Source organism: Ambystoma mexicanum, chromosome 14 (assembly GCF_040938575.1).
Source record: "Ambystoma mexicanum isolate Mex_15411 chromosome 14, UKY_AmexF1_1, whole genome shotgun sequence".
In the NCBI taxonomy this organism is placed as follows: Eukaryota; Metazoa; Chordata; class Amphibia; order Caudata; family Ambystomatidae; genus Ambystoma; species Ambystoma mexicanum.
The window spans coordinates 296,786,286-296,801,979 of record NC_090940.1 but is presented as its reverse complement, the minus strand read 5'-3'; the positions used below and the strand labels follow the sequence as shown (position 1 = coordinate 296,801,979).

Below are 15,694 nucleotides of genomic sequence, written 5' to 3'. Positions count from 1 at the left end.
CAAGTGGGACAAGCGGTTCTAAGACACCTGTTTGCTCATGACCCTTCTCACATCCCACCTCCTTCTTCTGGTACTGCTCGCTAATCTATGCACAGCATGTGATCTAAGCAGATTCCACAAGCCTCAGAAGGGATACATTACTCACTGTAATCGTATTTCTGATGCTTGTATCTGCTTAGATTCACATGCGACCCAGCCTTCCTCCCCTCCGAGAGAAGGCGCATGATTGCTTGTAGTCTTACCTTTCTGTCTATCTGCTTGGATTATCTGTACTCGCGCTACTCCTCATGCTTCCTCATGTCAGAAAAAATACAATCTGAGGATCCTAGACGCGTGAGGGATCTTGGGTACAGTGGACGTCACACTAGGGATAGTATTACTGGCACGCCTGTGTCGACGCCCATTTTCGAAGCTAATAAAGGACAGTGTAAGGGCGCAGAAGGAGGAGACTGACACAGAGGTGGCATGGTGGTTCATACATTTTTATTATACCAGAAGTAAAGAGAAAACCTACCTCTCACTAACTCCAAAAGGGGGTTTTCATACCTCAACTAAAATACTAAGGGTTCAGTCAGGACGTCCATGTAAATCAAGTGTCCACCTGTCTGTGTCAAAAACCGATTTCCGTCTCTTACACTTACAACTAAACTAATGAAGTATTGGATCATCTTGGTCCAGAAGAATGGCTCCCTTCTTCTGGACAATGACGGTATGGTGTCTTTGGTAGGATCTTTACCTGAGGGAATGACTCCCTTCCCTAGGTCTCAATCCCTTTCCAAGGCACAAAACAAAGTTCAACGTTGAAATTGAAAACGTAGTAACGTTCTCAGTTCATACATCGTTACTTATTGCCCAATGTTGGTTGTTCACTATTGGGATCATGGCGCATGCCTTCCTTCTCCAGGTGTCTTGCTCTCAGTATTTTCACAATCGCTTCCCCGTACTTTTCTCAGGCTCACTTTGCAGTTCACAAAACCAGGGGAATGTCTGCTTTCCCCCACGTCTTTTCTCATGCTTACTTTGCAGTTCACCACACCAGAGGGGTATGTCTCCCGTTGGCGGGCCTATTCTTACACTTTGTTTCACATTTCACACCACCAGGAGGAATGACTCCCTTCCTCTGGTTCTTCTTACACTATGATATGATATGATAGTTTATTTATATAGCACCTATACACAATGTGTTTCAAAGCGCTTCAAGGCAGGGGAGGGAGCAAGGGAAAATACAATGACATTCTTACAGGCCATGAACAGTAAGGATGTGAAATTAACTATCGTACTCGGCCTGACGACATTTTAGATAGCGCAAGAGCTAAGGGAGGGGGAGAGTGGGAAGGAAATGGAAACAGACATGCGACTACCGTACTAGGCCTGACAACATTTCTGGTAGAGCCAGAGAAAATAAAAGGTGAGGGAAAGGGGTGCAGAAAGGGAGGGGAGGAACAAAGCCAGTGACTGTCGTACTAGGCCTGATGACATTTCAGATACTGCTGGAGGTGGAGGGGAAACATGTAAGGGGAGGGGGAGGAGACAGGGTTGTTATGATACTAGGTCCAGGGACAATTCTGATAGAGTAAGTGCATAGAAGAAAGTAAGGGGAGGAGATCGGAAAAGGGAGAAAGGGAGAGGAGGAGAGAACAAGAGAGTAAGCAATCAAAAAGAGTGGAGAAACAAGAGGGGAGAGTGAATACAATTGCAGAAGTCAGTAGTAACACATAATGTTGCAGGCCTGAATACAAGATGAAGATGGGAACAGCATGATTCAGGGCCACCATGAGAAAGGGTGACGCACCGTAAATCAATGAAGTCCATATAAGTCAAATCCAGCATTGGCCACAAGACTGTGATGGTGAAACCAGAATGTATAAGGACAGACTGCTGCAGAAGTAGGCTGGAGGGGCAGGGGGAAGGAGGGAAGAATAATCAAGCAAAACAGGCAACACCTGTGTGCGAGAAGGGGGGGCACAAGGGAACAGCACAGGGAGACCAGATGGGTGGGGATGGCCTGTGGGACAGAGGGAGTAAATACATGTTGGTGCATGCTTACCTGCTGTCTGAGCAGGGGTTCGGGCCCTGGGTCGTTCTGTTCTGAACAGGTCCAAACAGGAATTGCCCTTTTCTTTGACTACCCTTCGCTTCAGACGCCCGGGCGAGAGACACTCTTGATGTAAGAGTTAAGAGCAGGAAGGAAGCGGCAGGGTTAAGAAGGTGGGTAGTGCTTAGGCCAGGTGACCTAGACCCACTTGCACCTGCTCCCCATCTGCAAAGGAAAAGAGGCTGGAGGGCTCCTTAACTAGGGGAAAAGAAGGGCAACCAGGAAGGCACCAGGTGGGCGGGGCTTGCTAACTGGGGGAAAAGAGCAGCAACCAGGAAGGCACCAGGTGGGCGGGGCTTGCTAAGTGGGGAATAACAGCGGCAACCAGGAAGGCACTATGTTTCACAGTTTACAGCACCAGGGGGAATGACTCCCTTCCCCTGGCTTTTCTTCGCATATTCAGTATGGCAGACCTGGTTCACTGGCCTGCCAGATCTGCCACGAAGAAGATGTGTTACGCTATTCTCCCTTTGGAGTTGCGGGTCCCAGGCCCGAGCTTTCATCTTGTTTCTGTTTGGCAAACCTGGTTCACTCTCTTGCCAGGTACTGCCACAAAGACAATTAATTATGTTCAGCTTCTTTTGTGGGTGCGTGTCCCAGACCTGTGTTTCTCTTTTTTTTTCTTCTGGCAGACTTGGCTCACTACTTTGCCAAGTACTGCCATGAAGAAGACAACTGGCAGCGATCTTCTTTTTTGGTTGAGGGTCCCAGACCCTGTTCTCTATGCTTTCTTCTGTGTGATTTTTAGTGTCCTTTGATATACTATGGGGTCTTTCCCTCTTCCCCTGTGTTGGGAATATTTTCTTTTGGTTCCCCTCCTGTAGCCTATGTGACCCTTTTGTGCTCCCACCAACTGTTCTAGTAACCCCTGTACCTTCAGGGTTGGACCCGGCATCTCCTGGTCGGTCGTGGATTCATCTCTCTCTGTGTTCGGGTCTTGCACGGCTTCCCTGGCTCTCTTGCATGCTGCAGTGGCTCCACCGCTGTTGGTCCCTTGCAGGCGGCACGTCTACCGTCGACCATGCTGTCAGACTCCTGCACACGCCTGCACTTCTGCCCTGCTAGCTTCTCGCCCAGTCCGTCACTGTAGGAGCGCGTGCGGACCCCTCTCTCTCTGCGTCTCTTTTTCCAACACTGAACTGCCGTCTGGTTCTCAGTACTCCCGCGAGGGATTGACAATTGGTCAAGTCCTTCCTTCATCTTATTCGGAGGGGCCACTGACAACTAGAACGCTCATTCACGTTCGTCCAAGTGCTCTTCAGGGCTGCGCGCCTCCTCATCCCAGTACATCTCAAGGAAGTCCTTGTTGGATCATCCCAACTCTCCCTCATCTCAGTGAATGTGGGAAATTCAGTCTTACAGACATGCATAGAGGTGTGGTTCATAGGGTAGAAGGATGTATAGGGTAGAAGGATGTATAGGGTGGTAGGTGAGGGGTGTCCTACTACGTTTTCCCTAGATGGTCATTCTAGTCCACAGAAGGGGGGAGGGAGAGTCTCTCCCCATGAGATCCTCCCGCTGTGTGCTACCTCCAGGGGGACTATCGGGTAGCGGTCTCATCTTTCTGACCTCATGGGAAATGTGCTCCCCTCGGGGAGAAGTGACAACATCTATGGATTCGTCACAACAGTCTCTGTCCCTATTGAACTCGGACTCTTAATCTCTCCCTCAGCCCTTATCTGACACTGAACCACAGTGATCGGAAGATAAAAGCCAATCAAAGTTGGTAGGGCCAAAACCAGGAATCGGAGAAGGCGCTTATCTCCCAGGAAACCCTGCTGCTATCATAGTGCTGCTCTGGACCTGGGATCTTGCATCATTCCTGCTGGATTATAGTTTGTAGCATATGGCTGAGCGATATTAGAATAAGCTATGGGTTTCCGTAGGCCAGAACTTTTGGGATTTTTGATTAATTGGATTAGGATTAACCTGGGGGCTAAAAGGACTAACTAAGAACAGGTTTGTGCAGTTTATCAACCATCACGTTTGGACTTTCTTGGGATAGTGTTGGGCATTGCGGGAGTAATGATGACTTCTAAAGCATATGAAAGGATTATTCTTTGATTTGTTTGTTTAGCCTTCAAGGTCCAGTTACCTAGACCCGCTCTCACTTTCTATGATCCTTACCCTGAGACATTTTGAAACTGCTGATCTCCTTTTTATTTGAGCTATTTCCCTAGGTCCTATACGTTTTTGACCAACCCTGCCTTGATCCAGAATACCAATTAGGGCTGTGTAAGGTGCCAAGAATGAGACACACAGAACTCATGGTATTGGCTAAATACTTAAAGGGTTTAGAAAATACCAACCTGTCCCTCATTTAAGAGATATTTCCCTACCTCATCCAAAACTACGGATATGTCCTGTTTTAAGATGTCTAAAGCAAAGACGTACTGTGTCCAAAATCCTATCCTAGCCGTCGCATTCTAAAACTAACTCTGAGGTGCTATGGGTATTGTCTCTGGTTTGAAAAGTGTACAAATGTTGAATTTCAAAAGAAACGTGTAACTTCAACATAAGTTCCTAATGGATAAAGATCACAGTTCCTGGGAATGGCTCCCTTCCTCTGGTTTCTTTCCAACCCAAACAAAAGCTCCAAAGAAATTAAGCAAGTTCTTTAAGGCCCAACAGGATGCCTGTCTCCTCTTGGTATTACAATCCGCTCCAGGTGAAATGGTCTTTCCCCTTTTGTAATGGCTTGGCTTAGGTGAAAAACAATGGTCTGGAGGGTTGCCCAGAGCAATGCCAGAGGTTAGGATTAATTCCAAACCTCGAGCCATCACCCCTTTTGCGAGTCAGGGACCCGCGCAAAACAAGACAGCTGGTATACTCTCCTGCCAGGCTCTCTTTTTTTTCTGTATGTCTTGCATTCACACAGTTCCCATATTTGGTATTGTTATGACTGAAACACCTGATCTAAAACCCACTTTTGTTTTCTTCCTTTGTTAAATGTCCAAACACCTGGTATACTCCCCTACCAGGTTCTCTTTTTATTCTGACATTTTTCATATTCACACGGTTCCAATGTGCAGTAATATCTTTGTAAAAGTATTGTTTTATCAACCCTCTTTCATTCACTTTCTCTCTTTTATGTCCCAGTGACCCACCTCCTTGTTTGGGTCCACCCAACTCATCTACCGGGCACTAGTTGGTACTTGGTGGTGCTGCCGAAACGCACAGGTGACCCAGCTTCCCTTCCCAGGGCTCACTGACTTTCTCTGGCATTCTTCGGGTCTCTCACAGTAAACACTCGGAAGCCCCCTGGCATCCCGCATCCACTTTGCAGCCTTAATGAATTCCTCTGGTGGCTTCCACGCTCTTCGCCGCTCCATTTTCACTCCTGAGCCCTTCTTCGTGTTCGGGCGGCGTAGGCACTGTGTTGCGGTTCCCGCGGTCGCCAGGAAGGATCCTCTGCACTTCCTGCTGCAGTCCCAGCACGACAAACCAGCTTCTGCAGTCTTTCTCTCGCCGTCTCCCCACTCGTCTGCAGGTTTCTCAGGTTGGCTTCCCTGGCAGTAACTAGCTGGCTGCAACTCTATGTTGCCTTCAGCTGTTCCATCTTTAAACTCCCGCTTCCAGGAAGGGAGTTGCTTGGAGCCAATTGGCTTCCTCCAAACACTAGACTGCTCCTTTTGATTCTGATTCTGTATTCAGCATTACTTAGCCTCTCTTCCTCATCTCAGTCTTTATTATTCAGTTGGTTGTATAATATGAAGGGATACAATCAGCAGGCTTTAAGGGTGGTTGAAGGGGGTGATCACAATATGCCATTAGGGCATGAGGAATAGAAGGGGTATCCCTGAAAGGGAAAGGGGTATACCATGTCTCCTCTGATGTTGGGCTCCCCCCTGAGGGTCGCCTCCCCTCATGTGATCCTCCCTCAAATAATTGGCCCTAGGGTCAGGATCAAGTAGCGGCTGCCATCCCCTGGCCACATGAGGAGAGGCTACCTCTGGGAAAGGAGTGATGACATCATCAGATTCTTGAAAGCTGTTTGAACTCGATCTTCTTTGTGCATTGCTTCCAATATTGTTTGACATCCCCACACATTCCAGTATTCTTTCCATTGTCAGGGCCTCTCCTATACCTCTCCCTCTTTGTAGGGTTTGTTAATCCCTTACCAATGACTAGACCCAGCGTAAGGAACAACACGTGCAAGACTAACACTTTAGGTTCCAAAAATATGGTTCAACTTAGTTTATTTAACAAGTCAAAATATTTCAATGTTTAGGCTGGACTGGATAAAAGGACAGACTACGGTCCGCAAGCAAGTTATTGCTTTAATTTGGTATATTTTGAAGGTCTCTGTCAGACCAACCCTCACTGTCTTTTGATTCTGCTTCCTGGTGTTTACCCAACCCATTCGCAGTGAATGGACTCTTAAATGTCCCCTGCATCTCTTTTGTGGTTTGTTTGAGTTTCTTTGGCCGTCACTGTAGTCCAGTGTTTGCCATGGTTACTGTAATCAGCAATACAAGCTTTCTTTAGGTGGTCTTCCCACTTGTCAGACTTGTAGGGTCAGGACTTGTTTCAAGTCTATTCACTCTTCGGGCGTGTTTTTCCAGTTCTCACTGGGGCAAAAGAGGTTGAGGTTTGCACCCACCAACACTGGCAACCGGCTCTGCCAAAGCACTTTATACAGGTTTTCTACATACACTGCTGCTCTTTTCCCACTATCCTCAGTCTCTTCTTCCTCCTTGGTGTTCTGCAATGACCTGGCTTGCTTCTCCTCTCCTCTTTTCTTCTTCCACAGGGGATTGTGACGTTTCATCCCTCTGCAAACTCTTCTTCTCGAGCTCGGACATCGTTTGTAGTCTCTCTGCTCCTTACTCTGTCTTCTCCTGTGGTTTCCCCGGGTCTCTTCCCTCTCTGCCTCCTCCTGTATATTCCCTTTCTCCAGCATGGGGTCTGGCATGGATTCACATGCTCATGAATATTCCCCGTCGTCAGGCTGGGAATCCTCGGTAAAGAAAAAACCAGTATCAGTTTCGTTTCTGATCTGTCTTTCGTAGTAATAACCAATCACTGGTCTCTGCGTCATACTGACCACAGCCAATGACTGCCCTCTACCTAAGCACCGCCTCTGGCAGCCATCTTCAGATTTTTACCGCACGTTCATGTGTTGGGATCCTCGTGCTATTGCTCTCGAGCGTTAGTGCTATTTTTCGCGCTTTTCACAAAAAACTTCGATTCTTTCGGTCAAAAGAGCCTCAAGCTACACCGATCCTACATCCGATCAACGGGGACCCGTGTCGGATTCATCTGTGCCCCTCAAGGGTGAAGATTCGTCGAGCTACACTTCGGAGGACTCCAGAAGCTTCTCAGGCCCGGTCTCGGAGATGGCCCAGGAGAAGGGAAGCTCGACGCCCGGAAAGCTGTTCAGGGTCTGCCCTGGATGCCAGCTGCAGAACGTCTTCAAGGAGGACGAACACTCTTTCTGCCTTTACTGCCTTCATGAGGACAAGACGCACGTGGAGAAGGACTGTGCGTTTTGCGGCAACATGTCGGAACGGACCATGAAGGACCGCCATCAACGTCTCGCCAACTGGCTGGAGGGTAAGAGCCCGTCTGGCGAGAAGAAGAAGAAATCCGAGCGGTCTTCTAAGACCTTTGAGGGCGCCCCGGCGACGGGGGCCCAACATAAGGCCAAGCACCGCGAGTCCGCTGGCACCGGGAGCGCCGAACGGTCGGGCTCTACGGGCGCCAGGCAGGGCGCACCCTCCCCGGCACCATCAACCACGAGCCAACGCTCTGGGTCGGGTAAGAGGAAGGCCGAGCACCCGGCGAAGCTCCTGGAGAGGCCCCGGTCGAGCTCTAAGGCAGAGGAGGAGCGTGGCAGTGCCCCCTCCCTCAAGGATAAGGCGGTGAGCGCACCTAAGGTGGTGAAGGCCTTGATCCATCCGACCAAGCCCTCTATCGAAACGGTCGCGGCGGCCCTGGCTCAGCCTGTGGTGGCTGCACCAGTGGTGGCGACCTCAGGGCCCAGAATCTCCCTGCCTCCTCGGAGGGAGTCTTCATTTGTGCCCATCGATAGGACCCCCGTGAAACCCTCCGTGGGGAAGAAGAAGGGGGGGCAGGGCGTCGTCGTAGATTCGGCCTCAACCTCAGAAGAGGAGCTGATCGAGGTCTTAAGCCACGGCCTAGGCGTGGAAGAAGGCCAGCCCGTCGGAATGGACCCCGACGCAGGTGACGACGACGACATCGTCGAGGATACCGACGGGGCCCCTGCTCGCCCGTCGGATTCCCCTCTGCCAGCGCCGCAAGACAACTCGGCGGCCATTTTGTTGGCCATACAGTCCTTATGCTCCGAGATAAGGACGAGGCTACCGTTACCGACGGAGGAACCTCTCCCGTCGGGGGATCCAGAACCGGGACCTTCTGGTGTTCCCCCTACCAAGAAAAGAAGGATCCATCCACCACCTCCTTTTCAACCGTCGCGCCCCGTCCACCCGAGGGGATGATACGGGGACTGACACGGCAGCGACGGGTACGGACGACGAGGCATACGACGAGGATTTTCCGTCGTCGCCTCCCACCAGGGCTTCTCCGCCCGACGAGATCGGATCTTTCCACTCCATGATCTCCAGGGCTTCCGAGCTTTTCCAACTCTGCCCTGAGGAGAAGAAAAAGGAAGGCTTCCTTTATCAGCGGCGCGAGGCCAAGAGGAAGACGGTCCTCGCAGTGCCTCTGTTGGACGACATTTGGGATGAGGGCCTTTCCCTCCTCAAGAACCCTTCCACGACGCCAGCTAGAAGAGACCGGTACGAGAAAAAGTACCGGGTCCCGGACACGGCCCCCCTATGCCTCCGGGCGCAGCCTACCCCGGACTCCGTCGTCTCCGCGGCAGCCAGGAAGAAAGCGGGGGGGGGGGTGCGGCCTCCACATCGACTTCCCCGCCGGACGGCGAGGGAAAGAAATTGGATGCTATGGGACGTAGAGTCATCTCGTCGGCAGCGACGACGATTAAAGCGGCCAACGCCTTGGCTATCGTGGCCCGCTACGACAGGGAGCTCTGGTACAAGATAGCTCCCCTGCTGGATTTTCTGCCGGACGACAAGAGGGCGGAGGCCCTTGAGATCCTGCAGGAAGGTGAGGTGGCGTCGGACCACGCCATCACCGTGGCGACGGACATCGCCGACACTGGGTTCCGCCAGCTGGGCAACGGCGTTTGCCTTCGACGTCGTGGATGGCTCAAAGCTACAGACTTTCGGCAGGACGTCCAGACCAGAGTCCTGGACATGCCCTTCGACGGGAACAACCTGTTTGGGAAGACTGTGGACGATTCCCTTCAGGCCATCAAGGCGGATACTGAGACGGCCCGGGCCCTTGGAGTCCTGCAGCAACGACGAACGCCCTTTCGGAGCGGCGGAGGCAAGGGCGCCTCCAAAGGTTCCGGCGGCGGTTTCGCTTCCTACCGTCAAGCGGCCCGCTCGTCGTCGCAAGAGGCCTACAGAGGACGAGGCAAGTCTAGCGGACCCCGCCGTCGTCGCCAAGGAGGTCAAGGCGGCAAGGCCGCGTCCAAGCAGGATTGAACCGGCCGTGGGGTCGGGCCCCCACCGAAGCACCCCGGTGGGAGGCCGGCTGGCGGGCTTCGTCAGCGTGTGGGAGTCCATCTCCACCGACCGTTGGGTGCTGGACGCCCTGGCCCGGGGCCACGCGCTCGAGTTTCAAAGAAGGTGCCCGCGCGTCCCCCCCGTGGCCAGGAAAGAACTTCACGTCCCTCAACTTCTCCTGGAGGTAAAGGCGATGCTCAGAAAGGGCGCCATCGAACTCGTCCCAAAGAGGCTTCGGGGCTCCGGAGTCTACTCGCGATACTTCCTCGTGAAGAAGAAGACGGGAGGATGGCGCCCCATCCTAGACCTGCGACGTCTGAACAAGTTCATCAAGGCGCAGAAGTTCCGGATGGTCACCCTCCAGCACGTCCTGGGTCAGCTGGAGGAAGGAGACTTCGTTGGATTTGGAGGATGCCTACTTCCACATTCCCATCCTAAAGGGGCACCGAAAATTCCTCAGATTCGTGGTCCAAGGGCGTCATTACCAGTTCAAAGCCCTTCCCTTCGGACTACGGTCGGCACCCAGGGTATTCACCAAGTGCCTCGCACCGGTGGCGGCGCAGCTGCGCCGCGAGGGGATTCACGTCTACCCCTACCTGGACGACTGGCTCATCCGCGCCAAGACAAGGGAGCTCGCCGTGGTCCACACGGCAAGGGCCGTCCAACTCCTTACGGACCTGGGATTCTCCGTGAACTACGCCAAATCCCACCTGGTGCCCGCGCAAGTCGCACTGTTTCTGGGAGCGAGGCTCGACACAGTGTCCCTTCTGGCCTCCCCGTCGGAGGAGAGGACCAGGACCATCTTGGGCAAGGTGCAACGGATGTTGGTGGCCGACGCGGCCAAAGTGAGGTCCATCAAGTCCCTCCTCGGGATGATGTCTTCCTGCATCTACCTCATTCCCATGTGCAGGCTCCGGATGCGCCCGTTGCAAGAATTCCTGGATGCGCGCTGGATCCAGACGACGGGCAGCTTCGAGGAAAGGATCAAGCTCGACGAGAGTTTCCGACGAGCGATACGGTGGTGGGGCACCCGCGCGCATCTGACGGCGGGCATGGACTTCCAGACCCCAGCCCACCAGGAGACTGTGACCACGGATGCCTCCCTGGAAGGGTGGGGAGCGCACACCGAAAATCTGCACGCAAGGGGACTCTGGCTCCCGACGGAGAAGTCCCTGCATATCAACGTCCTGGAGCTCCGTGCAGTGTTTTGGGCCCTCAGGTCCTTCCTTCCGTCCCTCAAGGGCAAGGTGGTGAGGATCTTCACCGACAACACCACCACCATGTTTTACATCAGGAAACAGGGCGGAACCAGGTCCCCAGCGCTGTCCAAGGAGGCGCAGGACCTGTGGCATTGGGCCGTCGCCCAAGGGATTTTTCTGGTGCCGTTTCATCTGGCAGGGATAAAAAACACCATCGCCGACTCACTCAGCAGGGAGCTGCGCTCGTGCCACGAGTGGGAACTACGGCAGGACCTGGTGGATCGCCTCTTCCGACGGTGGGGCACACCCCAGATCGACCTGTTCGCGACGGCGACGAACACCAAGTGCCGGAGGTTCGCCAGCAGGTTTCCCCAGACGAGGAGCATGGGCGATGCTTTCTCGTTCCCCTGGGAGGGCCTGTTCCTCTACGCGTTCCCTCCCTTGCCTCTGCTAATCCGGCTCGTCAACCAGCTCAAGAGGTCACGGTGCAGGATGATCCTCGTCGCACCTGCGTGGCCGAGGCAGATATGGTTCCCGGACCTTCTGGACTTGTCAGCGTCCCCGCCGATCAAGCTGCCGGCGGACGCGGATCTACTCTCCAGGGAAGGAGGCGCCATCCTCCACCACGACCCGAAGTCGCTGAACTTGCAGGCCTGGCTCCTGCAGCGCTAGAGTTTGGAGGATACGACATACCGGCCGATTGCAGAGAGGTTCTTGCAAAGGCCAGGGCGTCCTCGACTCTTAAATGCTACGGACACAAATGGAAGAGGTTCTCTGTCTGGTGCCACGCACAGAAGATTAACCCTCTACGGATTACGGCTCCCCAAGTACTGCCGTACCTACTGACGCTGGCCAAAGCTGGACTGGCACACGCGTCCATCAAGATTCATCTTGCTGCGATCTCCCGATACACCAGAACCACGGGGCGGACGTCCTTGTGGTCTCATCGTCTGGTGAAAGAGTTCATGAAGGGACTGTTCAGATCGTTCCCGCCGGTGAAGGCTCCGGCCCCGGCGTGGGAGCTCAACGTGGTGCTGACCAAGCTCATGGGACCTCCGTTCGAGCCTCTGCACTCGGCCCCGTTGAAGTTTCTATCGTGGAAAACAGCTTTTCTTGTGGCCATCACCTCCGCACGACGAGTGGGAGAGATCCAGGCCCTTTCCTGCAAGGCCCCGTACTTGACTTTCCACGACACGAGGGTAGTGCTCAGGACGCACCCCTCCTTCATGCCCAAGGTACCGTCGGACTTCCATCTCAACGAACCCTTGGTGTTACCTGTGTTCTTCCCGTCGCCTTCGTCGCCGGCTGAGAGGACTTTGCACTCGCTGGATGTAGCTAGAGCGCTGAAGTTCTACGTGGACCGCACGAAGGGTTTTCGGAAGACGTCACAACTCTTTGTGAACTTTGGACCTGTCAATCAGGGGAAGGCTCTCTCGAAGGCTTCCATCTCCAGATGGCTCTCCGGCTGTATCATGTGCTGTCACCGGTTGGCAAACCGACCGCTGCCTGGCCGTCCGAGAGCCCATTCCACCAGAGCGATCGCAGCTACCACGGCGTTCCTATCTGGTGTGCCCCTGCTGGACATATGCAGGGCTGCTACGTGGAGGTCGACGCACACCTTCACGAAATTCTACTGCGTCGACCGGGATTCCAGGGAGGAGTCCAGGGTCGGCCAAGCAGTGCTGCGCAACCTGTTCGCCTGAGGTGAGCCTGGTGAGGAGGTAAGATGCTTAATGTTGAGTTGATGTGATGCTTAATGTTGAGCCTTTGCCACCTCCCGTGGTTGTGCATGTGTGTACTGCTATGTATTCTTTATTCATGAGCATGTGAATCCATGCCAGACCCCATGCTGGAGAAGGAACAAGTTACTTACCTGTAACTGTTGTTCTCCAGCATGGGTCTGGCATGGATTCACATGCGAACCCTCCCGCCTACCCCTCTGCGGCTCTTCACTTGGTCATACTGCCACTTCACGTGCTTCCAAATCTGAAGATGGCTGCCAGAGGCGGTGCTTAGGTAGAGGGCAGTCATTGGCTGTGGTCAGTATGACGCAGAGACCAGTGATTGGTTATTACTACGAAAGACAGATCAGAAACGAAACTGATACTGGTTTTTTCTTTGCCGAGGATTCCCAGCCTGACGACGGGGAATATTCATGAGCATGTGAATCCATGCCAGACCCATGCTGGAGAACAACAGTTACAGGTAAGTAACTTGTTCCTTCTCTCTGTTCAGGTGTTATGTCCTTTGCTTTTTCCTCTCTCTCTCCTTCAAGACTTTCTCCCTCACTTAACTCTCTTTCCAGGACTGGCTATGCCTTTGCCCCTCCTGCTGTGTACTTAAGACAGAAGAGAATAGAGGGGTCTGGGAGAATAGAGTGTAGAGAAGAGGAGATGCCAGAAGCGATTAAGAAAACTAATGTCCTCGCTTTCCACTGCTGACTGCCCTGCAACTATTGTAGTCCCCCTAACCTGCCTGTGTTCTTTAAGCACCTTATAACTGGCTCCGGGCCCGCAAACAGTAAACCCCAGACAGCTGTTAGGCACAGTCTGCTGTGTGCCAGGATTGGCTTGACAAATTTAAACTCTGGCTCACAACTGTAGATTTTACCTTCATGGCTAACACTGCTCTGTGAACCTTTAAGCATGGCTTCTATCCTCTTTCCCTCCATAAATCCATGGAATCTGCTGCAGTAAACAGAATTGTCAACCTTTACTTTCAGGCCTTCATAGCCCCGCTCTGCTATTACAGGGTTGTTGTCTGATATTCTCCTTTCATGAACCCATTTGCATTTCAAGGTAAAACAAGTGCTCTGGTGGTTCATAGTTGCAATGCAAGTTCAAACAATATTGCTCCTGTGAGTGAGGAGTGGTTGAGGGTGATGAAGAGGCTGGGTAACCCTCCATATTGCTCCTCTTGGCCCTACATCAGAAGGTGGGAGGGTGCACACAGCCTCCCTGCCACAGATCAACCACAGGATATAGTCACCAGCCACCTCTGTCTCGCCTGTTTTCTTTACACATTCTTGCTGCTCCCTTCTAGGTGATCTGTCGACGGCTCTGCAAGGCTAGAGTCTGGCGTTTCCTCTCCACCTCTCATGTTCGTGCTCTCAGCAGCTTTGCTTTCTTCTCTTTGGATTCTTCACTATTCACCCTTGCTACTATCAAGAGGTGCAGTGTCAGTCATCTGGCGTTTCTTCTCACAGCCGGCTTGTTTGGTCTCGCAAATCCTTGTTTTCTCCAGTCTTCAGGACACCGTTCCCAGGATGGCTACATTCTTTGTGTCTTTTCACTTCATTGGCCTCAACACTTCCTCGCTCACAGGACTCCTTCTGGACTACGGGGTCACAAGCCAAACCACCTGTCCATGAAGAGTATCAAGACTTGGGAATTGCAGATGTTTCCCATCCTTTCAAGGGAACTTCATTACATAGGTTATGGGTCCTTTTATCAATGTTTCCATCCCCAGGCAATTGCACAGGAAATTACATATGAACTATGAGCCACGAAACATAGCAAAGTATGTGGTTGTGATAGGAAAGATTCTAGGATAGAAAAAATACTTTTCACCAGATCACAAAGAGTAAACAGTAATCAGAAAATGGTGCATCATGTTAACCGCTCAGTCTGACTCTCCAGTGAAGTTGCAAGGGTGTGGCACAAAATGTTCCTGACCCAACAGAGACCTAATCACTTCCTGGTCAAGCAGTGATTTCTCTGCAGTGGCGCACTATGATGATGCTGTGCATCATCGAAATTGGTAGCATAAGCAAGAGCCAAGCATTCTTCACATGAGTGCTTTAGAGTCGGATCCTGTCTCTGAATGGACAGTTTTTTTACTTAATGCTTTCCTTGAACCTATGTCCATATTACTAGCCCTAGCCACCTTCTCCACCTTCTCCACTTTCTCTGTCATTCTTGGATTCAAGTGCAGGGTCTCTGCCACTCGCTTCTCCTTACTTGGTGGGGGGACGGGGGGGACTTGCTGCTGGATTTAGCATTTGTCAACTCTCAGGCACAGATTGCCTTACCATGCACTTTGAGGGCGAACCTTGACATGAATATTTAAAACAAAATTAAAATGGCTTCTGACCTCACCAGACGATGTATTGTATGGTATGTTGGGAGCAATCTAAAATCAAACCTTGTTTATTAAAGACCCCATACACCGGCATGGCCTCTCTTTTGTATAAATGAAGGAAAGGAAAATGCATTCGCAAGGAACATGTTCAGCACATGAACAGGCTCAGAAGACAAAATGATCTTCTACCTGGCTGTTTAGTCTCTATCGTAGCCCTGAATCGCACTGAGAAGCATCTCTCATTGCCTAATGGGTTGCCTTTCTCTTCTGTCTCGCATGGTTTACAGTTTCAAGGGCTTCCATCTCCCCAATGTCAGAGATGGCCCCAAAAACACACCAACTCTCGAAGACAGTTCAATGGGTTTATATGAAAGGCTTGTGAAAGGGCTCACTAAGGGTTGTTGCTCTCTGTTCTCCTGTGGGCTTTACCCTCCCTAGCCCAGGCTTTCCCAAACCCAACTACAGATTTGTAAACCCTTCTATCTAAGAGTTGACTGGCTGCTGGTGATGTCCCAAAGGCAATTGCCTTGGCTATCTTACACCCTCCGGGCTCTTCTTGGTGTAACCTGACTGGGGTCCCCACAATAACAACAGTAACCTGGTTAGTCTTCTCCTCTCATGCTCTTGCGCTTCTTGCCCTGATCTGATTACTTTCCCTTTCTTCTACTCCTTTGTTCTCTTTCTCCCACTCTCCACTTTCTCTTCGCCTCAGTGTCACTCTGATGTTACTCTGTCTACTACTGCTCTCCCCTCGCTGCTGTACCACT

At 52.0% G+C, this 15,694-nt stretch overlaps 1 protein-coding gene across 2 annotated transcripts in view; it reads left to right on the top strand.

Annotated features, from left to right (window-relative positions):
* KIAA0586 (KIAA0586 ortholog) overlaps positions 1 to 15,694 on the top strand; it is a 2,241,463-nt gene that overhangs the window by 1,616,838 nt on the left and 608,931 nt on the right. The window lies entirely within an intron of this gene.